The following is a 25,647-nucleotide window of genomic DNA, read 5'->3' as shown; positions in this document are numbered from 1 at the left end:
AATTAAGAACGTTCTGTGTCAAGAAAGCAGAACTGCGGAAGTTACACCAAGATTTCTGCTTGTTCCTTCATAAAAAATTCATTCGATCGATGCATGTTTAATAGTGTGAGTTTGTAATTCCGAAAAATGCGTGTATAGATAAGATTGATTTTGCCGTCTACAGTACACAGGGTTACGCGTTATTTATAGACATAACCCGTCTCTCTATTCAATTATATCCTCTATTAGCGGCAAAGTGGCCGCTTAAGCTTCGCCAAAGGGTCTTCTCAACTTAAGGAAATTAGCGGATCGCTCGAAAGCCCAGCGTGCCAGACACTGCAACTCCAACTACACTCAAAGAAATTTCCGTATTTAGGAACCAAGAAAGCGGATACAGTATCCAGGAAAAACAATGACTCCTATCCTTCGCAAATATGATGGACATAGCACACTTAAAACAATAATTTTTCGCTGAATTCTGCAAAACACAAGCGTCTCCTCCTTCACGACGAAAATCAGCAGCAAGTAGTGACTTACAATACGGAATGACTCCAATACTTCGCGAATATCATGGACACAGCACACGTAAAACAATATTTTTTCGCTGAATAGTGCAAAACACAAGCGTCTCCTCCTTCATGACAAAAATCGGCCGCAAGTATCTCTTATAATACGGATGACTTCCAGGAATTCATACCAACATGGTCGTCGCATACCATCGCTGCGACTACGCGTTCTGCACCTCTGTTATTGCACGAAACTGTATTTGATCCCAAACGGCAGTTCAGGAGGCCATCGCGGAAAGAGAAATCCATTCGACATATCAACCGAGGGGGCGCACCGGCGCACTGCGATCGTCACTCGTTGACTCATTCGTCCACGGCCGCTACCCCCTTAACGGTTAACCCTAACGCCGTACGCACGAAGCGGGACGGCGGGACCCTGCTGGAGCTGCTTTTTTCATACACTCTACGTCTTCGAGGTGAGTGATTGACTTCCCATCTTTTCGCCTTTGTGGTTGTAGATCGTGCCGCTAAAAATCGATCTGTTGTCATATGCTCACGCTCAGCAATATCTGAGACGAGGCCGCCTCGAGTAAAGGCGGGGAAATGTGCGGGTTACGCCAACGTTTTCGTTAAACTTTGATCTCCGCACTACGCAGATATAATTAGTATGATTCTTACCCTTGCGGATTGTACCGTGCATGTTTTTTGAGGCGGAGTTCAAAGTGAGCGCACAAACTGCAGCATTTACGGAAATCGCGGAATGATCGTGTAGGTCGTGTTTACAACTCGAGCTTGTGGTTTTCGTTTCGCGCTGATAACTTCGCCGCAGTTGTCGCATTACGCTTTATTCTGCACCTGCATAAGGAATTAAGGACAAGAATATTGCGATTGCCAGCAGTGTTCGGGCTTGTCAGTGCCGGAGCGCAGCCGCTCCATGTGTGTGTCTCTCTTAGTGCTGGCGCCGTTAGGTGAGCCTCTGTTTACGCTGCCAATATGCCGCTGCTCCGAAAGACGAGACGATCTACCGTGAAATCGTGGCGCGCTGCAGCCTTCACGCGTGTGATCACCGTCGGGCGAAAGTGCATCTCCTCCGCGGTGTCTGATAAAAGGCACGAGAAGCCCGAGAAGGGAACTGTAAACTCAAGGGAACTCAAGCAGCATGTAATTTTTTTGCGGAAAGCTATTTAGAAACCACGGCTCGTGAAACGCGTTGTCAGAAAATCTGCGTTTCCTTAATTAGGTTAGGACAAAATTTCCCCTGTACAACGATGGTAGGATATTTACTTAAATTAAGTTTTACAAACTTTTACGCTTTAGTGGTTTTTTTATACTGCCTTTATATGGGCAATATGGTCTATATTGGTGATTTTTTAATACAAAGATAACATTCAGTGATATATGATAGTTTTATTAACTCATTGTCAGGAAGTTTTACTGTAGGTAAAAAATAATTTGAGATGTATATAGTGTGAAATAATGCGTACAGCTGGCGACAAATTTGCAAAAAATGTTTGTTTTTGCACATGTTTGGTCGTAAATTTACCATTGAGGTCGCCCTAGTAAAAATATGGTAAATAACGCATTTACTAGTAAGCTTCATTGGCTACTGATTGAGGAAGTTTTATAAAATAATGTTGTGCTTTAAGCGAGAAAAATATTTTTGAACTTGTGTTCTGCCAGTCTGTGTACTTGCGCGTGTTTATACCTCGTAGCAATCCATCCTAGCGGGCAAGTACAAGCAGCACGGACATGTGGAAGATTTAGACACGATAAGCAGCTTTGTCCGTGCTTATTTCAGTGATCTACTAGTGCATCTTAGCCTGAGCCAACGAGAAAGTCGAACCATACTAGAGTGCATGTGGTCGCCACATGCAGCTCTCCGCTGACGGCCCCATTAGTGTGCTTTTACAGCACCGGGAAGTAATACCGATGTGTGGAACACCCCGTTACCTATGCGCTAAGATTTAGAAGTGGGAAGGACACTACGATTAGGAAAAAGATCTTATAAAGATAAAAAAACAGGATAAGATGCAATCATGAACCAACACATTCATATTTAAGTGACCATGTTTTACCATTGACCATGTGTTGGTTCATAACTGCAACTTATTCACCATGCAACATATCCTTTTTTTTTATTTTGCTAGATCCTTTTCTTAATCATAGTGTTCTTCCCGCTTCTCAATCCTAGCGTATAGGTAATGTGCTGCTGTGTAAGCACACTGTGCGAGCAGTCAGCGGACAGCTGCACGTGGTTAAACGCACTTTAAGTAGGGGCTGGATTTCTTGTTTACTCAGGCTAACACTCAATAGTAAACCATTTAAATAGGCACGTGCAAAGCTGCTTATGTTGTCAAAATGTTCCTCGTGTCCGCGCAGCTTGTACATGCCGCTGGGACGCATTGCTACGAGGTATCAACAGGCGCAAGCACAGAAACTGGCAGAACACTTCAAAAATATTTTTATTGCTTAAAACAAAAAAAATATTTTATGAAGGTTACTAGTGATTGCGTTGTTTACCATATTTTTACTAGGACCACCTCAATGCTAAGTTTACGACTAAACATGTGCAAAAACAAACTTTTTTGCAACTTTGTCGCCAGCTGTACACATCATTTCACACTATATACATCTCACATTACTTTTTACCTACAGTAAAACTTCCTGATAATGAGTTAATACAGACTCTCTGCTCCATATTTCCGCATCCACAAGTAAACTGAATATCAAGTTTTACGAAGTTTAGGTGCCTGTGTAAGCTTGACTTGTGATGTCACTGTATGTCATGTACTTGAGGAATGAACAAAAGAAGGGACTAAAGGGCTCGTTTTTCTTTGTTAGACAACCTTAATGACAACTAACAGGCAGTCAAGCCAAGAAAAGTATTGGGGACGTTATTTGTATGCCACCAGCAGGGACCGAATATGCAAGCTTCGAATAATGCATCCGATGTCCTACCGATTGAGCTACGGCAACGGTCTTTCTCCTGGCCATTTTATCGAGTGTATCTGTGTTTATCGGTCGATGCTGGCAGCACGTTGTCTTTTTGTCCACTTTAATTTTTTTAATTACTACAAATAACATCCCCTATAGCTTCCTTGGCTTGATTGTCCGTTGGTTCTCATTAATGTACTTGAGGAAGACTTTTCGTTTCATGTAAAATCTGATGAGGCGCCCTCATTTTTACGATTACGTTGGTCACGTTCACTGAGGCTGAGGCCCTCATTGGAGCATCACCATGAAAAACAGATTTCACCCTAAACGAAAAGTCTCTCAGGTACAATTGACCACAAAATAATACGGGCCACACAAGTGTGTGATGAAATTGCCGTCTACACTGTCTAGGGGCGAGCCATCCTCTGTCGAGAGCATAGCTGTGGCCACGCATTCTCCAGAGCAGCACTCTTGACAGCAGATGGCTCACCACTAAACAGCGCAGATGGCAATTTTGGCACGTGCTCCCATGGTCCATATTATTTCGTGGCCGACTGTATGTGAATTATAGTGACATCACAAGTCAGACATCCACCTAAACTTAGTGCATATTCAGTTCATTTGTCAATGAATCACTCCCATTCCTTCGATGTATGAGTAACCGAAACAGGAGGCAAAAGTTCTCTATCTACCACAAGCGAACACATTCACACCTCCACGTGCATTTCAGTTTGAGCCATCCGGTAAGTCAAAAGCATGAGTTGTCAATAGCTTATTCAGAATAAATGAAAAGCATTGTAAGTTAGAATCTGACAGAAGCAAATGAAGTGTGATTTTCACTGAACTCAAAAAAAAAAGAAACAGCCTGCCCACATCTCTTCCTTCATAAGACAACCTGGCAGAAAGGAAGCATGTCCGAGAACAATGCTCAAAAACAAGCATCTTGTGTTAATTTACAGTCATCAGCCGAAGTTTAAAGAAAGATATAAATATCATCCTTCTACTATGGTGGCTACTTCTACTGACCCCCAAAATCCATGCTACAACATATACAGTAATACCTCGTTAACCCGAACTCGCATATCTCGAAAAATCGGCTAATCGAAATTTTCTCGCTACCGAACGATTTCCTATAGGTGCAATGTATTTATTGCCCTTCATCTTGAAGTATTTCTGTGCCCACTTTCGGTTATCTCAAAATCTCGACTGAGAATGGAACCAAAACTTCGCCGTCGAACCGTTTCACAAAATACTAGCGGCAAAATGTCATACGTTTCACAAGGTTCGCGCAAGGCTGCCGCGTTTACGACGAAGTGGACACTGTTCCCGAAAGTAAAGTCGAAATCTAGCGGCATAACGACTTTGTCGAGCAACCATGTGTCACGTCATGTGACGCTATAGACGTGCACATAAGCAGGCCCTGCAAAATAGCTCGGGTCGTACACGTTTTGTTTACCGTCAGAGATGCGATTTCAGCATTTCATTTACGCAAGGCACGTCGCGTGGATTTTTTCGTCGGTCGTGCGATGTGGTGAGGATAACGCCACCAAAAGCAAAGCAAGTCACTGATGCTGCAAAGAAAGGTAGCACTAATCAAAGAAGCGGATTCGAGGCTCGAAGTTCCGGACGTCAAAACGGCGCTGATTGTGTGGTTGCACCGTGCGAGAGGTGCCCCTTCGAGTCACAACATTTACAGAGAAGGCCGATTCTCTGGACTTAGTGGTGGGCTACACTGATCTCGCCTGCAACATCGACTGGTTTGACCATTTAAGTGAAACAACTTAACGTCACGCACGGTGATCGCGGCAGTGTCGACGCAGCTACTCCAGGGGTGACGACATCAGCTGAGACAAGAAACGTGTTTCGTATGATGCGAAAAGTGCAGCGGTGCGGATGATCGCCACATGCGGTGTGTTAAGCAACTCGAGAAAGCTTTGCTAGGTGCAAGTGTTACTGCGAGGCAGTGCCGAAAATACAAAGGCAGCGCCGAAAAACACAGCTGGTTGACAGCTCTGGTATGTCATTATTTCTCTTTAAGTTCTTTACAAAGAGTCAGTTAGGCCCTCCTGTTAAGAAACTGGTCGGTAGTGATAACGTTTTTAGATACGACTGGACTTCTCAATAGAATTTGCGCAACTTTGCTTATCTCGAAAATCTGCTTAACTCGAAGTTCACTAGGGTAGCTTGTTTGGGCTTGTTGGTTTGGCATGACACAGGTTGAAAGCGCAAAAGACGAAGACAGAGAAGAGGCTTGACACACACGAGCACGCAGCGCTCGTGTGTGTCAAGCCTCTTCTCTGTCTTCGTCTTTTGCGCTTTCAACCTGCTTAACTCGAAATTTGTTCTGGTTCTTACTACTTCGAGTTAACGAGGTATTACTGTAGAAGTAAAGGGGTTATCTACCAAACCAGTTGTTCAGACTGACAAGCAGCATACAGTGGGGAAAAAAAACAAAAAAAAAACAGCAGGAGCATCATCGCAACAATGATGTCAGAACCTACACTTGACAACGCGACGCCTTAGTCAAACATTGAGAGTAGGCAAGCCACAAAATTGGTTTCTGAGAAGAAGTTGCGAGGCGCGACCTACCATCTTCGTTCTCACTCCCTCTTCGAAAGGATCACAGTTGATACCTAAAAATCCGGATTGAAATGAACCAACTTTTTTTTTTCAGTTAGAGACGTTTCACTTTTAATCATTTCTGAGTGCACCATGCTTTGCAGTGGAAAACAACATCTGCATTAGGAATTGAGTTTGCTTGCAAAGGGTTCTGTTGCAGTTCAGTATCAGAATTGCTAAGCACCGTTCAAAGGCCGACACTGTTTTGGTCTTTAGAACTGTGGTGTATCTCTTTAGAGCTGTTATTTACCTCTAAACTGATAAACCAACCAACCAAACTGCCTTTAGAAGCAGTTTGGTTGGTTTATGAGCGCAAAAATATTTTGGGTTCCGAATGGTAAAGTTGCTTTCATCATTGCAGAAACAGCAGTCCTGCCTCTCTTCAATATCTGAAGAGCACATTATGCTATCAAGAAAATGCTCACTGCTGAAACAGCACCACACGTTAACAGCAAGCGGAAGAGTAAGGTATCTGCAGTTCAAGCAGTGCAAAGGTAACAACTCGACGTGGGTAATCTATTGCTTGCCTGTATTTCCCAACCAAAACATTTGTATGCATTTTAGGGCTTTTACGTTGTTATGCAACATTGTTGCACGACTAGTGCAGCCGATAAGCAGCTAACAGCTGCGCCAAATTGTACTGAAAGTGGTCTTTCCTGCTTTTCCTCTACCAAACAGCATTTTAGACAAAAAATGCTCCAAGCTTACACCATAGAGGCACAAAAGCTAGCCAACTCGTAAAATTTAATTGAAGACCTAAAGCATGCCATCATTGTCTTGGTGATAAACTTGAGGGGTCATAGTCGTGAACATGGCCGGTGCAATCCATAGCACCTGCAGGTTTAATTATGTTGCGTTTCTCTCTGGCTGGAGTTTTAGTGTTCTGATGCTGCGCAGCTATTTTTCTCGTGCTACTGTGATGGCGAGCCTGATAAAGAGGCTTTTCAGGTGAAAAAGCAGCTTCAGTGAATGTTTCATTGCAAATTGTTTAGCATAGTAGATGACAGTGCAGCATCATTGTACCCAACCCCTGGCTTCAAGAAAAAAAAGAAGGAAGCCTAACCACTGCTGCCTATGGTTGCAATTTAAGGAGCTTTCATACAACACAATGCATAGTTGTCAAGAATAAACTTTGCGCATTACAGATGAAGAAACGTACTATATGCCCTCATTGTAACTATGGCTCAGTTGTGCACATACTGAGGCATGGTCTGTATTCATAGTTACTCTTAAATCTTTTTTTGTTTTTATGTTTGCTTGCTTGCTGCATGCCCGATGTGTAAGCATGCTGCAAGTACAAATTCTAAAAATGGCTTTAGACCGTGATATACCCATGGAGAAGAGCAAGCTATTAAAATTGAATGAAATTAGCCTGGTCATTTAATTTCGAAAGCAATGTTGATACAAATATAGCCTGACCTGCCACATATGGTATGTTGACTATTTTAATTCATGTTGAAACTGTATGGTAAGTCTGCATCTCACACTGCTTCTTAAGTGGTTTTTGTTGTGGCAGATCAGCTTTTTTAATACATCAGTATGTGTACTGAAAGGTGATATGCCTGTTTCACCACTGCAACAGCTCTAAGATGATGATGTGTTTCAAAACGCCCCGGTATTCTGAAGTGAAACCACTTGAGAATATCTTGCCTTCCAACTTTCTTACACATCATTCCATCATCAAAGCACACTCCATGTGGTGCTTGGCTACCTTGAATAAGTGTGCATCTATTAGCTACAATTTACTTGTGTCTAACATGCATTTGTAGTTTTCCATATGTGTCTAGTTACCCTTTGTTCAACAAAAAGATAGAATAAAACAGAAAAGTGGCAGGTTAACTAGCAGAACTAGTCATACCACAAGTGTGGTTGGAAAGAGGATATGGTAACCATAACAGGGGAAGCCTGTGTGGATATGTGGTTACATATAGCAATACAAAATGTATTCTGTTCTACTTGAAAAGGAAAAAGTTAATATTGTTGCTTTAAAATGTAAAACAATAAAAGAAAATCAGATGGCTATAGTTGCTTCTTCGTGCATTCAAGTGTGAGGATGACATGCTTTTCATAGCAGAGGCAGCTCTGCTCCCACTTTTGAAGGAAAGTGGGTACCTTTGATCATTTAATGAGTACTACCACACAGGCTGCTGTACCACGGGGCTCTGGCAGCAGTTATCCGTAGTGTGATGTCTGAAAGTGTGCACCAACTTCGAGTTTCCACTAACTCTCCCAAGTAACTTATTTTGTTACAGTGGCAAGATGAAACGTTTGTTTGATTAACACCATTTCTAGACAAAGGAAATCAAGTTTTGTAGCCATTGTTTGAGCTTATGGTGCTGTTGTTTTGCGACAGGTGTTCCTTCTAGATCGGATGGAGCTTGGAAGTATTTCAAGACGTTGTAGCTCAGGCGCCCATGGGCCAAAGGGCCTTCATTGTTGCAAAAGATGTGTCGCCGGCAGACGCTGTTGTGCAAGGTATGCCAAAATTGCTTTTAACATGCAGTTCTTGACATAAAAAAGGTACATTGCAAAAAAAGCAGGAAGGAAATGCATATGCCCACACAAGAGCTGTGTGGGCTCTGTATTTCGTGGTCACGCGTCTTGTTTTTTTTTTTTTTTGTTACCTCACCAAGCAAAAAAGGCAGTCATTATTGCAGTGCTCTTTTTATGGCATCGGGCTAATTGTGGGCTATGAGTACTTCCATATTACGGTTCAGGATATCATGTGACAGTTTTTTACCAGAGTTGGTTATGCGTAATAATGGACCTTCTCCATCTTGCTTATGTGGCCATACTACAGTTCAGTAACACGTGCAAAGTGCGTGGCAGGCTTTATCATTAAAGTGTTGTGTATTCACTGAACTGCATGCAGCTTAACAGCTGAAGAAATTTAGTTGTAGTCTGGAAATCATACCCCTCACCACCAGCCGGCTCAGTGGCCTATTGGTTTTGTCGCTTGTCTGCTGACCTGAAAGACGTGGGTTCTATTCCGCTGTGATGGTCGCAATTTGACGAAGGTTAAATGCTAGAGGTTCATGTACTGTGTGATGTCAGTGCACATTAAAGGACCCCAGCTGGTCGAAATGATCTGAACCCTTCCACTACTGCGTCTCTCATAGCTTCAGTCGCTTTGATACATTAAACCCTACAAACCATACCCATCCTCACTGCATTTGTGGATGAACTGGTTCTACCATCTGAGCTGTCGTGCTATCTAGGCAGCAGCTGTGTGAAGATACGTTGACGGATGATTTTAAACAATGTCAGTGATTTTGGACAAGTGATCGGCTCCAACTTATAATCTAGGGCAGACACTGTTTGTTGAGGCAGTAAATGAGGCCAGCATGGTAGAGAGGGGCAGCATCAATTGTTCAGGTTCGTGAACTTCAAAATTTTATTTTAAAAAACACATTCTTTTCTCCTGTAGTAGTCATGCATTCCATTGGTGACCATTGGTTGGGCCTTTATCTTCAGGTTGTCTAAGATAGACAAGAGTTATGAAGCATTGAGTCAGTTAAATTAACATGGATTAGTATTAAGTATGGATTGTGGGTCACTTGGGAGTGACAAATAGTGACTGAAGGATAGTTCTTAGGCGATAATCTTAGTTATTATACATAGAATGCCTGTTTGTGTCATGTTTATTAAGTATATATATCTAATAGGTTGCTATACCTGTGCACTGACCTTTGCTATTGTGCTCTGTCAAAAAGCCTGTCTTTGGCGTGGTCTCAATATCCTAATGTGACATAATGCCTACTATTACAAAAAGCTGTTGAGAGCTTGCAAGCAGCCACCTTGTCTTGTAGGGGTGTCGGAATATTCAAAAATTTCGAATAACAAATCGAATAATCTTCATGTGAATCGAATAGTGTGTATTGAAAATACCAAATATTTTTCGAATAGTTTTCAAATAATCAGCATGGGCGGGAAAACCCCGCAGTAACTATGCATTGCAACTGCCAGGGGTCATTTTTACTTATTTTTACAATTGAATTACCAAGGTACATGCAGCTTCAGCTTTTAACGGTCTATCGACACTGTATTGATCATCGGATAAAGGCGCTTTTGCTAAAAACTGCAGTGTCACAGAAGTGAATGTGTCGCCAACCCACTATCATCACCATGAGATCGGTCATGAGACGGTGGGGATGACGGCTGCATTCGGATTCAGAAGTGCAATTTTTGTACGTGTTTACATGACTGACAACAGACACAATGTTATGTTGATGTAAACTGCTCTTGCAGATGCAGTATTCAACCATGATATTTAGCTGCCTTTGGTGCCAAGGCCCATGAAGTGAATACCAGTTTGTGTGTTTCACTAAGTGGTTAGCTGCATGGGTGAGGTTCAGTTCATTATTGCTTAATTCTTATGCCACACTTCAGTTTTAATAAAAGGCTGATGACAAAGTGGCACCTTGAATAATGTAGTGACTGCTGTATTTCATTGTATAGTTACAAAATCTCCTGAATGCTCTAGTTTCTGATGCATACGCACTTACCTCAGTTTACATAATTGTAGTAGTTTTCGTCGGTTAAAAGTAATTGAATATTTCTTGAAAATAAAATGTTACGAAATTTCAGAGCTGTTTTGAAAATGGTTGCTTCACTATTCGAACAGTATTCGATTCGTATTTGATTCGGTTCTAAAATTGACTATTCGCACATTCCTGTTGTCTTGTGTACTGCAAATTTGGCAAATTTTTTACATGACAGTTTATTTCAGCAGAAGCTTTTGCTTTCACACAACAGCTGCTTTTCTTGCACACTTTCAAGCCGACATCCAATTGTCATTAATAATTCCTAAATGTAACGTGGTTTACATGATGGGTTGCAATAGCGATCACATTTCGTGACAAAATTGGAAAGCCCTTATTCTCTTCAGGGAGAACTCGTTATGAATCTGACAGGGCGAGTGATCTGCTCACGTTGGCTAGTGAAGTATTTCTAAAGCCCAGATGCCCTTGCTTTCATTATTGTGTTACATACTTTTAACTTAAGACACTTGTTCTAAACATACTGGATTTTTAAAAGTACTTCTGGTGTTTTCATGGGATATACTTATTATTCACATTGCAGTAGAAGGCACGAAAATAATGTTGAAAAGTGGTGCTCTTTACACATTCGCATGGATTAAATCAAAACACAGTACAGCGAATTCCATGCTCTGTGCGAATAGATTTTATGCGAAGCAGTTAGTGAGAAGCTGCCCATGCTGCATTTTTTTACTCTTTGAGCCAAGCATTACTAGGCTGATTGACGTCTTTGTGTAAACTGAGTAGTTGTAGGCATATCGAGGGCTTACCAGGCATGTTGAGTGCACTGATGTCTAAGGAGTAGCTTATGTTATGATGCAATGTCGGCACTCACGTTAAAAGCACAGTCATCAGGTTGCACGCCACCAGGGTTCAAATCCATCCCAAACTGATATTTATCGTTTCCTTTCATTGGGATTTTTTTTCTCTCTGAGAAGCCGTTGACACCAGCAACATATTTTCTCTGCCGCGGTCTCCTTAGTGCTATCACGTTAAGATTACCAAAGTGCATTCTTTCCTTTCCTAGGTTAACGAACCGTGAATCATGTGGGGCACATACCCACATTCCACAGGCCGTGGTGTGCAAGTATGGCCACACATGACTAAGGGAAAGGGTTTCATGACATATTGGACAGGCATGTCACATTATTCATGTGAATGGGCCACGACACTGAAGTTGCGATGTCGCACTCACCATTGATGTTCTTTCAGGTGCTGCTTCTATTGTTCTTGTGCCAGCTGTCACCCATCACGCCGGCACCACTACGACTGGTTTTGCCACAAGCGTCTTGGTGTCCTGATGTCGCAGAGAATTGTTGTGTGACCACATCGTCAGCAAAGTATGAAGCATCATCATTTCCACCGCATCCCGTCTCGCAATTCTGGATGGTACAGCGTTCTCCATTCAGCAAGATGGAACAGTCAGGTGACCAAGCAGCTCATAAGCACACCTATTTCTTCGATGCATGGGGCCTTGGCACTGCAGTTACGATGCCATGCTTATTGTTGACGTTCTTCCAGGTTAGTCAGTACCATAGGTCGGCAAACTCACTCATGTGTCAACTCACTCAGACTCGTATCGAGACGTGAGTCTGAGTGAGTCTGTATGAGTAAAGTTTTGCAAGTCTGAGTCCGAATGAGTTCGGTTGAGAAAAATTATAGTGAGTCTGAGCGCGAGTGAGTCCGGTTGAGGAAAATTTTGGTGAGTTTGAGTCTGAGTGAGCCCTAAGGGCAAAATATATTGTATGAGTGAGTCTGAGTGAGCTTCACATTTTTTGCCGACCTATGGTCAGTAGGAAACACACTGGTACCATGAAGACGATGTTTCCCTTGTTGTGGTGTTGTCGCGATTGAATTGTTTGAAATGGGCTCGTGCTGCCTTTTTTTTTCAAATCAAACATTTATTTTGCATAGTATGGTTACAACGTGAAGGATATACAGAAGAGGCTCCCAAGGTCAGGAGAAAGTGCTGGTACTCTCTGTACATGATTACTAGATACAAATTACCAAATACCTTGATGTACCTTTGACTTCTCCTACTTCTTGGTAGCGACGTTGAATCAAACCCTAAGCCTAGGACTAAGGCACAGACGGACGAATTAAACAATTTGACTTTTTCTGTCCCACATTTGTAAACTAGCTGCAATACAGTCCTGGAATCATTGAATAAGTTCCTTAACATTCGTATTACCCTGGAAAATGACTTGGACACAACATGTTGCTGAATTAGAATCGAAAATCGCATCGGTGCCATCTGCACAGCCATTATTAACGCCTAATTTAGAAACATCTAATGTGTAAGAAGACATCTGGTGTTATTTTTTATGGTGTTCCAGATAGAGGCAATGAAATTTGCACGTCTTTAGAGCAACTCATGAGCGATTTTTGTAGCAATAGGCTTAGTGTCGTACAGTAGCCAACCATTCATTCAGACTCGTTGAGAATCATTGAAAAGTCAGACAAATCGAAAGTCCGAAAAAAAAGGATTTGCTAGAAAAAAAAACACCCTTATTAGCCCAGTGGCTGGAAAAACTTGTCAATGTACGTCTGTACACACATTTACACACACACACTCGCAAACAATTCAGCTTGTATTTCAGCCAGTATTTGGCCATCGCTGTAGGCTGTCATTAGCGCTGCGTTAAATTCGCATTTCATTGCTATGGTGAGGGCGACGCGTCATCATCGGAGCCACTGTCCACCTGCGCTGGTTCGAGAACCCGACGCGTCATCTCAACATTGTCCAGCTCGGTGAAAACTTCCGAGCAACATCGGAGTGACGTTGGCCACCTTCCACCTGACGAATAATTGCTGCTTTTTTGCACCATCGGCAGTGTCTTACAGTTGCCACGTTTATTCATTAGTCCTGACCACGCAGATGAATGGGTGGCGTCAGAGCTATCCCAGCAGATCAGGCCTCACACACCAAGCAACAAATGAGAGAGTGAGGTGCAGATGAGGCCTAGCCGCAGAAACAACAGAAAACGCAAACCCTCAAATGCCAAAAGGAAACGATGTTGGGCTAGTTGGTGTTGCAGTGCTCGTGCTGTCATTCTCTCTTTGTCCGTCTTGTGAGTGCTGTCATTCGCTTCAGACATCAAATTGATCAAACCATGAAACGGCACACCACAGCTGTGGCCACACACACCGAGCCAGTGCCAACCGAGCTGACTCCGAGCGTGGCTTGGCGTGTGGTTTGGCCGTTGTAGCCATTCAATCAATACTTGACTGGCTAAAACCCAAAGGCAACCATTACACATAGCCAACAAACATAGCCTTCGACACCGGCAAATGCAATTTCTGCATGGATTTTGACGCTGGCACGACCTCCAGCCATAGCCAATGCAAACTTCGAGTGCTGGCAGCATAGTAAAAGTACTGTAAACATCGCTGACATCTTGTCATTGCGTTTGATGGCGTACCCAAACAGCCAGCAGGAGTCCGAAAAATCAAACAGCACACAGTGGAGCATCCAAATTTTCCGTTGAGAGTGTGCATTACTCCAATGGGACGAGTTGCGGTGCCGCAAAGGTGTTCGACTAAACAGCGACTATACTTTCGATTCTGATAGCTTCAAGCTCAAGAACACAAGCTTCGGCGCCTCTCATGATTATTCGGAGGCCGTCCAGACTAATACTTGTGCACACAGGCACTTTTGAACGGCCATTCATTCGATGGCCATCGAAACACCACAACTCTATTGACTCGATGGAGTTGTCACGCTTCTACAATGCAGTTTTGAAGGGCTGTTTCTCTCAAAGATTGCATGGTGCTGTGGATATTTATTTTCGTATTCTTGTCTTCGAAAGTTAAATAATACAAATCTGCTTAAAAGCATGGATATGTCTGTTGTTTTTGTTTAAACATTTTAATAAATTGTTTATTCGTAGTTATGAATACATATTTAATTTTTTAAGTTGTTGAGCACCGAAACTGTGGTGAACGATACACGGCAAGACGACATGATGAAGACAAGCACGTTGCTGTTGAAAATATGTGCAGTTCGCACATTTAAAGTGGCGAATATACTTGATTAAGTAACGCTCACATGTACTGCTTTTAAAGCATACTGGTTAGATTTGTTGTTTCTAATCGGGAGTACGAGCACACTGTGAACGAGAGGGCACGTTCGCGCTATTTCCGCTTGCGCTGCTGAATGCTTATCGACATTTCAATAAAGTTGTGGTGTGCTTCGTTGGCTTGATAGACTATTGACTCAACGGCCTTTGAAACGTCCTGTGTAGCAGCTCATGCTTGACCACTGAGTCAATAGACTACCGGTTGGAAGCTCTTTCAAATGCCCGTGTGACACGGGTATAAACTCTATCACTTAAGGCACTACACAAAATCAGTAAGGAAAGACGGTGGCTGCATTTGCCTTACCTTTAATAAGCATTACAATAACAATGTGTGGGACAATGAGGCTGGTCGCATTGTTTGTCTCTCTCAACACTTCATGAAAGATGGACGTTCTTCTATTCTGATCTCAGGTCAGACCCCAGTTTCACATCACTAAAAATGCTGAATCACTAAAACCGATAAATCCCTTTTTTCTTGTACACTAACATCAGACGTGCCATGTCAAAGAGTACCGAAATATTTTTGCTAATCGACTCATGTTGCACATCACTAATAGCATGGCTCACTGATGTTGTTCTGAAGAACTTGGTGTTTGTCAGCAAAACACATTACAATATATTTCGATGGGATAGATCAAATTGCAGAGGAGGTGGCGTAATCTTGGTGATAAATGATGACTTGTTGTAGATGCCGTTAATTATTAGTTCAATTAGATAATGCTTGTGTTTCTTTAAAATTCTGTTCAATTGATGCAATTATTGGTGGTATCTACTGTCACCTAATATGAATGATTTTTTTTTTTGAATTTCATCGACTTCTGTGTGAAATATGTACACATTTCCCTAACTCTACTGTGTTCATATTCTGTCATATTCAGATTTTACTTTCCCTAATCTATACTGGTTCACGCAATCCTTCACAGCAAGTGAGAGCGAAGCTCATATGTTTCTTTAGTCGTGTCTTGATTTTTTACTATTGCAACCTATTACTAATCCCACATGTCGCACATCAAGCACCGCCAACATTATTGACCTTGTAGTAACAAATAATCCTGATGTTTGTTCAAACATAATTAATTTAGAAGGCATTTTGGATCATGACGTAATAACAGGATGCATTATCAGTTCATTTAACAAAAAGGAAACTGCTGCTAAACAAATCGGGTGTTGCAGCAGAGCCGACATAATTAACTGAATTGGATAGTTTCTCTGCTAAATTCATTATACGTTAAACCTCAGATATTATTATTATTAAGTTCATTATTCCTTGCACACTGTCGAGCAGAATTGGAATTTGTTTAAAAATAATCTCTCTAAACTTAGCCATGAATTCATGCCTCTCATATCCAATAGATGTAGCAGCAGCACACCATGGTTTAATCAGAGGTTGCGGCGGATGAATACCTAGAAAAAGTGATATTACCAGCAGACAGTAAAAAAGCAGTCTTTTAAACGAGTGGGAAAAGTATAAATGTGGCAAAGAGTATCTCCTAAAGCACACTCAGCATCACTTTTTCAGTTGTGACATGTCATCTCTGTCAACCAACAACCCTCGTAAATTCTGGCACATTGTAAACCTTAGCTTTTATCTTGACATCTTGCTTAGAGATATTAGCGGTGTCATCACTGATGTATGTGATTGTGCTCAGATTTTAATGACTCATTCTAATTAGTTTTTACCAATAAAGATATAAGCTTATTTCTTGAATTAAATACATTTCATGACATTTGCACCCCTGAAATAGTTCCTGATGTAGCGGATTTTAGCTTTGCTAAACAACTTTAAAATTACTAGTAGTTTGCGTCACCTCGGCTTTAAAAATAATTTTCTTAAAAGTACATCACAAAGCATTTGTTCTGCCTTGTCCTGTGTTTTCGCAATCATTATCAAATGGGCTAATTCCTTATGACTGGCATTTAGTCAGGGTAATGTCTATATTCAAGTCAGGTGAACATTCCTCCCCACTTAACTATCGAGCCATTTCACTAACAAGCACCTTTTGCAAACTTCTCAAGAATGTCGGTCACAGCCAAGTAATTAACTACGTCGAAGATCATAACATTATTTTCAAATATCAGCACAGCTTTTGTAAGGGTTTTTTATGTGGCACTCAACCTCAACCTGCTGGCCTTTTTAACCACTTACATTTGTTGCTTGAGGTGGGCTCCCAGGCTGACGCAGTATTTCCAGATTTTTCTAAAGCTCTTGATCGGGTTCCTCACCATCGACTTTACTAACACAGCTTATCATTCATCCTAATCTGCTCACCTAGATTAAAGACTTTCTCTCTTCCAGAACTTTGTTCACCTCTTAATAATTCTAACTCTCATTCTGCTTATATGACATGTGGTGTATCCCAAGGAAGTGTGTTCAGTCCTCTGCTTTTTCTAATCTGCATTAATGATGTGCCTGCCTGTGTAAAATGTAGTGTTCGATACTTCGCTGCTGACTGTGTGATTTACTGTAACATTAGCAATCACACTGGCCTGCAATCCCTACAAACTGACCTTAAACAGTTCTGATTGGAAACAAAACATGTGTCTTTCACTCGTCATGCAGCTCGCATTCCAACCACTTACATCCTCAATAGCAATACTGCAGAACTAACAACATGCACTAGGCTCTCGATAATTCAAACTCGTGGGGACCCCCCAATTTTGTTTGAATTACCAGAAGTTCAAAAAGCACGTGTTTACAGCTTGAGAACAGTCAGTCGACAGGCATTTGTGAACAAGTAAATACAAGTGCGCCAAGCGTTGGGGGGGGGGGGGGGGGGAGCCACTTGAGTGAGAGTTCATTGCATCACTACAAAGTGGTGTTGAGATGCAAAAAAAAGAGCATGTTGGATTGCCACTGTGGTGCGTCCATGGAATTGTCATTCAGATATAACGGGGGGAAAAACGGTGCAAAATTATGACAGGACACAAGACGAAGAAGGCACGACAACAGTGCTGGCTTACAACTGATCCTATTTTTCGACATGTGGGCACATATATACCATGACAGTCAAAAAATAGAAAATTTTAAAAATAAAGTAACAAGGTTGGTGCCCCTATCTCTCGTCAACATGCATCACCGCTGAGCACCACAAGCACGTGCTGTACATATCACCGACGGTTTAAAAAATCTTATATTTTTTTTTGTGAAAGGGTCACAGATGGCATGCTGACACAGTTAGTTTCTATACATTCTGTTTCTGCAGCTTCAGTTATTTCTCTGGTTGTATGATCTTTGTTTTTTGCTATAACTTTGTTTCTGAAAAGATTGGTTTGCAGCCACAATCCCTGCAGTGGAAGCCTAGATGGCCACTAATCGCACTGTTTACGTTGTAGTTATGCTCTCTTAGTCATTCAGTAAGGCATCTTCCTGTTTGCCCTATATATTTTCCTAAACAGGACAGTGGGATCGAATAGACGACCAAACCAAACCAAAGTGAATAGACATTACAAAGTAAACGAAACAGGAAGGCAGCAGCCTCAGTTGTGTTCCATAAAGCACGTAGACCTATATGTAAACTGTATTGAAGGCTTCATCTATTCAATCCCACTGTTGTGTGGAGGAAAATATATAGGGCAGAGAGGAAGATGCCTTAACGAGCGACTAAAAAAGTGACATAAGTGACAAGGGCGTAAGATGCAAATCATAACATGTATGCCATGTACGGTTTGATTCACATGCCACAGTCTTGGGACGCTTGCAGTCGTTTCGTTAAATGGATATGTACCAAAATTATTATGGGGTGGAATGACTCTATGACGAACAATAATTACAGGGGGAACGTGAATGCCTTCATTTGCCTCGAAAACAAAGAATGCGGTCTATGCAGCTCCTTGTTGACTGCTTTGCATTACATTGGTTCCCACAATGTGTGGAATCTGCCAAATTTTTGTGTGAAGTTCTACACTTTAGCCGCAGATTGAGGTTCCATGTATTATCTTCCATTTTTGCACTATGTAATGGCAGCGTAATGTACTCATAGAACTGCTAAATGAGCTCGCGCTATTTTGCTGTTGTACTTGCCTGGTGTGATTGTACTAACACGATATCTTTTTCTCTTTTCTTTTTCAGTGAACAAATCTGCGCAATACTGTTGCATTGTGGAAATCATACAGGTACCATGGGTGTTAAGAAGTTTTGATATTCCTTCTATGTAAGATAAATTCGAGATTTAAAGATAATTAAATGAAATAAAGCTTCTCTGACAATTTTTATTTACACAATATGTTGAATGCCTTTGATGTATTTTGTTTTATAATTCTAGGACAATAAAGTTTGATTTCAGTGAAGATAAAACTTGACCTTGTCGGTTTTTAAGCATGCGAATTCACTTCATATATTCTTTGCGTTTGTTTTTTACATATACAGGGCTGGTCAAAAGTTCCCAGGCCATGCTGCCATAGGATTACGTGGGATAGCGACCTGCGAAATTTTGACTACCCCCGTATCTGCCGAAGATACATCTGATTTTTACGTATGCCTAATGTTGAACTTACAGAAAACACATTAGCTTTTTACGTCCATTTAGTATCGGCAATACGAATAATGTGTGAGAAATCGTCCACGTAACAGAAAACACATTAATTTTTTACGTCCATTTAGTAATGGCATTACGAATAATGTGTGAGAAATGGTCCACGTAACGGCTCTCGTTTTGTAGCATCTGTTGCTTCATTTCTTCATTGCGGAGCGCTTCATAATAGCATGAATGGGCTTTACGTGCCATGGATTCTACGTCATCTCTGGTCTACCGTTTACCTTATGCGGAAGAGTGGTCGGCAGCATTTTACCTACAGGTTTTTCCGTATTCAAGGGCCTTTTTTTTTTAAGAGTGTAGAAGGCTTTGCGGTTTCCTCGGTCTGTGCTTCGTTCGAGGACTGCCTGCCATTCGTCATTTTGCTTGGCTCCCCGTTTTCTTTTTCTGACTCTGCGCTTTTTTCTTTTTCTGCCCTTTTTCGCGGAGTTCTTATTCTTTGCGGATCTCGTGTGAAGCGTTCCAGAAGCCGTTGCGGCGGTTAAGAATTTCGCGGACGAGTCTTCGAGCACGCCTCTTGCATAGGGTGCCTCTGTATAACGTGGTTTCTGTGTAGCTTTTTGAGACTGGGCGCGAACTGGCAAGTTACCACAATATGGCCAGGCTGTATACGAATGACCAAGGCCGCGGACGCTCTGTACAGCGCACAACGATTAGGTTCCAGATGCTTCCAGTTTCCCCGTAACGGTTTCTGCGCATCATTAAGCCAAGAATCGAAGGCTAGCAGCAGATTCCTTTCTTTTATTTAGTTGCTTGACGGTGTGTCAGCTAGTGTTCCAGCTTGCAAATTGTTTCTTTCATTCACGTGCTTGGCGTAAAATGTAATGGTAGCGTAACATCATTTATGTATAGCTTAGAGTCATCAGGGAACATCGCATTGGATAGTCGTGGGCAGTTATTCCGGTATAGAAATGATCACACGTTAAATGCCTGACATCTTAATCCACTTCTGAGGTTGCTGGATTTAGTGGTCATTCGCGGAACAACTGTCATTGAAAGCACCAATATTCTATTACTATATTAATGTCAGTTCCGGTGTCGCGTTTTCTTGTGCACTCAAAAGCTTCCACTTGTTTGGATGCGCATTGCCGGCGCGATAGACAGACAGATAGACGTGAAACAAACTATCAACGTGAGAAATGTATGTGAAAGTTGATGACCTCGAGCAAAAGCTGTACTTGTAGAAACGATCACAATCGAATGTCCATAATTACAAAAGTTCGTACAGAAAAAATTTGCTGCAAGAGTGTCTTCAAAGAAAACCCAAACCAATAGCCTGTACAAAATGCCACATACGTTTAGATGTTCACCTTAAAAGAAATGAATTCAGAGTACCAGGTATGGTTCATTGCTTCTTCATGGACACTGCATCACGAGAATAACACTACAGTATCATGAGCAAATGCTCTATAACTATAGAGCCCAGGTTGAAGTCTGCTGGTCTCATGCCACCGGTTTTCAGCCACGTATATACAGAGCCGCAATGTGATGTAAACATATAGGGAGTGCATGTTATGATATATCAAATAGCAAGTCCCGTTCCTTCCTTTCTTCTTTCTTGAAAACGACGACACCACTGACATAAAAAAATACAAAATGTAGCACACATCAGAACATCGGGTAAGGAAGCCTCCTGATTTGTTTACAAATGTGCCAAGACATTTTAAGGTTTGGTTATTTTTTTGAAACCAGCGTTTAGTGTTCGCCCAAGGCAGCAGGCAGCCCACTCGCTCAACCTATTTCCATAATAAATAAAAACTCGGAGCGCAGTGTTAAAAGAGCAGCACTCTACGTTGCTTTTTTTTTGTCTTTTTTTGTTTTTTTTTCTTCAAACCAAGTACGCGGAGAGTTTGCGACCTCACTGGTCCACGCTACGACAAGCGGGGACGAGTGTTCAGAGCGTTTGCCTAATGAGCCGTCTCCAACATGCAATGCTCAATGGACAGAATATAATGCTTAGGCCTTCAACGCTAAGGCTTTGCGTACACGTAATTGGCGACGCTTGATTGATAAGGCCGTCGTCGACAGAAATGAACGACTCGCCCCTTTGGACTTCGTACACGTTGGCCGGGAAACTGCACACGAACATCGTGGCCATTTCATTCCTCCTTATCTTTTTTCCTCTAGCACAAATGCACGTTACGACAACCCTCCTCATGTCAGAGACTTGAACCATAAACGCTTCACTTTGCCTAAAGCGCGTAGTGAATGAAGTGCCCAGCGAGGGCTCTTTATGTCGATTACGATGCCGAGCACTGAGCCGGAACGCATTTCGCGCTTGACGAGATATCTCCAGATGGTGCAGTTAGGCTAGCCATACAGCTTTCGTTGATCAATGAGTTTCCTTGACAGGTTGCCTCGAAATCCGCGTGCACAATAGTTTGAGAACAGTGGATGGTAGCTATAAGGCAATTACAATGCACTGCAGCAAAATACAAAACTCGAAGCAATGTAACAATACAGGACATGGAACCGATGTGTCAGCGAAGCGCCAGTGGAGTAACGTAACGATCATGATTATTTATCGAATATTGTTGGACGCTCTTTTAAAGCAATGTGGGTAGTTTACAGGGGAGTTCAGTTTAAAGCGCTGCCCTTATTTGCCCGTTCGTGCATTGAGCGTCGGCGTGCCTCGTCCCTCGTTGTCTGCCATCGTAACCAAGCGAACGAGCACAGCGAAAGGTGAAAGAGTGAGGATGAAAGCGGAGTGGCGCACGAGACTACGAGATGGCGCCATAATATTTTTAATCTTATTGTAAGCACCACGCGGCGCCGACGTCAGAACCCAGAGGTGATCGCCGCCGAAGCACAAGCCAGGCGCCGTCGCCAAGAACACCCTCAAGCATGCGCGCCGCCGAAGCAGAAGCCTATTCAGCGAGGTCGAATAATTCAGTGCGATAGAAACAACTGAAAAACGAGAGGAAAGTGAACATACACGGCGCCCGACCATAATTTTCGCTCAATTTATTCAGCGCTGTTGCCCTCGACGAGAGGTGAACAGGCTTCGACGGTTGTTGTTCGCCCTGCATGCAAAGTTGGGGGCAATATTGCGGCACGCCAATAACATTGATGAGAATGTCAGTGCGTTGGCTCGTACACCCTCGCGGTACTCGCTGCAAACTGGAAACTGTCCACTTTCATTAGTGACACGGTCACCTTACATGCAGATAAGACCGCATCTCTCCTGAAGAAATTATATTGTGCTTGGTCGACCCGAGTGACTTGTGCTTGTTGTTACTTGCACTTATACTGAACAGGAGCTTAACGCTGTGCACGCATCGTGCAGTAACAATTTCGCTCGAGAAAATTATTATGAACGGCAACGTTTCTTTTACCGGTAGTCCATAAAGGACGCACCCTTTTTCCACGTTGCTGTCAGTTATATTTTCCTCATGGCAGCCACACTTACTGATTATTGTTTGCGTATATATGCAGGCAATATCGTCGCGATTAAATTTTAGCGAAACAAGATTAAATACTTCCCAACATTGTATAGTTCGTCTTTTCAATTCCTGTTCAAAATATAGCCAAGAAATACTTGAAGTTTCCTACCACATTTCCACTATTTTTTAGCGTGACGTATACACACCCTCCTGTCGGGTAACCCGTCGCAACTGCCTCTGGTTAACCTGCATGCCTATTGATGCAACTGTTTTGCTCTGTCTATGAAAAATAAGATTCGTTTTTTTGTGGTTTCTATATATGATATATGATGTAGCCACAGGACTCGTGAGAGAAGGTAAAGCATATGAAGCAGAAGCTGAGGAGATAAAAAATAATAAAATGGAGGAATCCTTTGACATTTTGTCACTCGAGCAACTTGCATGTTACATGGCGAGTCTTGGCGCGTGGAAAACTGGACACGCGCTGACCGAAAATGGAAGTTTATTGAAAAGGAAACCCCCTTCTTGTAGTTGGCATGAACATCACAACACATAAATTAAGATATGACATCACGTGAACATCCATGAGCGAAACAAAATGAAACAAGCGATTTTAACTTGCATGAAAACAGAAGCCAGAAGTTGTCATCGCCAAAGCTATTATCAACGAAACTGCATACCGATATTTTCTGACAGGTTTTTGCTGAGGGTATGCATACTCATACTCAGATAGATGTAGCGAAAAGTGGCTAACACACGTGCCAGTCTTTTGTTTAATCGTTGCCTAAGAATAGAAACTTGAGCGAGTTGGTAGGCGTCCATCTTTGGTTGAAGCAGCGCGCACGGGAAGAGGACGAAGAAATAGGAGCACAGGACATGCGCTGACTCGCAACAGTTTTCAGTCAGCGCCTGTCCCGTGTCTTCTTCTCTGTGTCCAGTGTTCCGTGCGATTAAGCCTCGCCAATTTTCTATGCCAGCTCGCCCAGTACAGCATTTTACTTCAGTTTGCATAGTACATGGATCTTCGTAAGTCACAAGTAATATCTGAGTGGCTGGCTGACTCTGTTAAAGCAACTGTTGCAAGGCATCGACTGTTGCTGCTAAGACAGAGGTAAACGTTCTTGTCGAAACTTCAGCAATGTTCCTTGATATCACTACTCCTTCTTTCTTTGAAATATTTTGTTTCTCAGATATTGCGTTCGCGATTCCCGAGTTACGCGATGGCTCTTCCCTCGTTCCCATTGATGGCTTCTGAGAAATATGGTTGCCACGACAGCTCAGTTCCTTCGTAGTTCCCGAGAAAGTTGGCTGTATATTTTACCTTTCTTCTCATTGATAGGAACAAACGTCTCCCCCCAACCACACTCCCAGCCGACCCCCAAAAAAGGTGGAACGTAAGGAATGAAATGACTACGTGACATGCTTTCCTCAAGGTCGTCCTTTATTTCTTTTTATTTTCTTCCCTCCTGCGCAAAGACTAAGGAGGCACCTAAAAAGTAAATGACACGCGTGTGTCGGGTGGAACGGTGAGCAGCTTCCGCATCAGTATTCAGGTGTTGGAACCGCATGCTCAGCCAAGCGATGCGCTCACTTCTCTCTCTGACCGCATCATTAGAGAGTAGATTGTTCGCTGCTCGTTGAAGCGTGAAGTGTGACCACCGCATCAACGGACCGCTGACGCCACGCGTTTTTGTCTCCACAGGCATTCGCTATTACAATGTGTTAGATTGCGCCCGGGGCGCGATAAATTGCGTGACTATTTCAGGGAAACTTCCTTAACAATGTAATCGTTTAAAAAGTTCTAATTTGATAACGAAAACGTGCCATAAAACCTCACTTGAGAAACTATAGACGCTACTGCGAAATATGACTCTGGCAATGCTCATAGTCACTAGTACATAGATACAGAAAGAGAGAATAAATTACTTTATTTGAGAAGACAGCTCAGGAGAGCTGTCCTTAGTCCAGGATATCTGGTGCTCGGGCCGCGTTTTGAACTTTCCAAGAATTTGCAAGAATGCCACAGTTATAATAATTCATAAAAGAAAGACGCTATGTAAATGAATGATCCTAGGTAAATAAGGCTTTATATAATAACGCAGATAAGTAAGACCCGTGAAAGCTTAAATCTTTTTCATATCGTGGAAGAAATGTAGCTTCATAAGCGTTAGCGCGATTGAACGCAGTCGCTGATTGCTAAATTAAGCGTCTACAATGGAAAATTTTCTTCTCAGGACCATAATAAAGATCGTTGTCTGTCTGTCTGTCTGTCTGTCTGTCTGTCTGTCTGTCTGTCTGTCTGTCTGTCTGTCTGTCTGTCTGTCTATCTATCTATCTATCTATCTATCTATCTATCTATCTATCTATCTATCTATCTATCTATCTATCTATCTATCTATCTATCTATCTATCTATCTATCTATCTATCTATCTATCTATCTATCTATCTATCTATCTATCTGTCTGTCTGTCTGTCTGTCTGTCTGTCTGTCTGTCTGTCTGTCTGTCTGTCTGTCTGTCTGTCTGTCTGTCTGTCTGTCTGTCTGTCTGTCTGTCTGTCTGTCTGCTCGCGCTATGTATTATTACGTTCTCAGAGCGCGGCTGAGCTAATTTTCTTGAACGTCGCTTTTCTTCAATAACGCCTCACCTCCTAGACAAAAGAAACTATAAAATATGACTACCTTGCGCGGTCATGCGAACTAAACTCAACCAGCAGTTGTGCATAAGCGATGTAAGCTTGTTCCCAGACAGCTCGAGCTTCAGCTTCGATCAGGTCCATGTGAGCCGTTTTTTTTTTCTTGCTTCACCGCACGACGTACATGAGGGAGATCCTGTGCGACACTGCGCCTCGCTTCAGGGGTACGAGCTGCACATTATGGGGCTCTTTTCGAAGCGTTTTCTATTTGCGCTACTTATTTTCCGCAGTATTGATCTATCCGCAAATGTCTCGCGACCGTTTCTTTGAACGCTGCCGTTACTCCGAAGGACGTAGGAAGCGTCGGTGGCTCTCTTATACATAACTGCAATCGGATCGATGCCTGACATTCGGTTGTGGCGGCGCCTTTCAACACGCTGGC

General features: G+C 42.4%; 1 long non-coding RNA gene across 2 annotated transcripts; it reads left to right on the top strand.

Moving 5' to 3' along the window:
• Window positions 1-5,117: 5,117 nt before the first annotated feature.
• LOC119383459 (uncharacterized) lies at window positions 5,118-18,943 on the top strand. Of its 2 annotated transcripts, XR_007415128.1 has the most exons (4): window positions 5,118-5,434; window positions 6,400-6,532; window positions 11,789-12,002; window positions 18,725-18,943. It is a non-coding gene; the product is annotated as an uncharacterized LOC119383459 (long non-coding RNA). The 2 variants fall into 2 exon arrangements; XR_007415129.1 differs by lacking the exons at window positions 11,789-12,002; window positions 18,725-18,943 and adding an exon at window positions 8,392-8,498.
• The last annotated feature ends 6,704 nt before the right edge of the window (window positions 18,944-25,647 follow it).

The sequence above is a fragment of the Rhipicephalus sanguineus genome, chromosome 2 (genome assembly GCF_013339695.2).
Source record: "Rhipicephalus sanguineus isolate Rsan-2018 chromosome 2, BIME_Rsan_1.4, whole genome shotgun sequence".
NCBI classification, from domain to species: Eukaryota; Metazoa; Arthropoda; class Arachnida; order Ixodida; family Ixodidae; genus Rhipicephalus; species Rhipicephalus sanguineus.
This window is presented reverse-complemented; position numbering and strand designations above follow the sequence as displayed.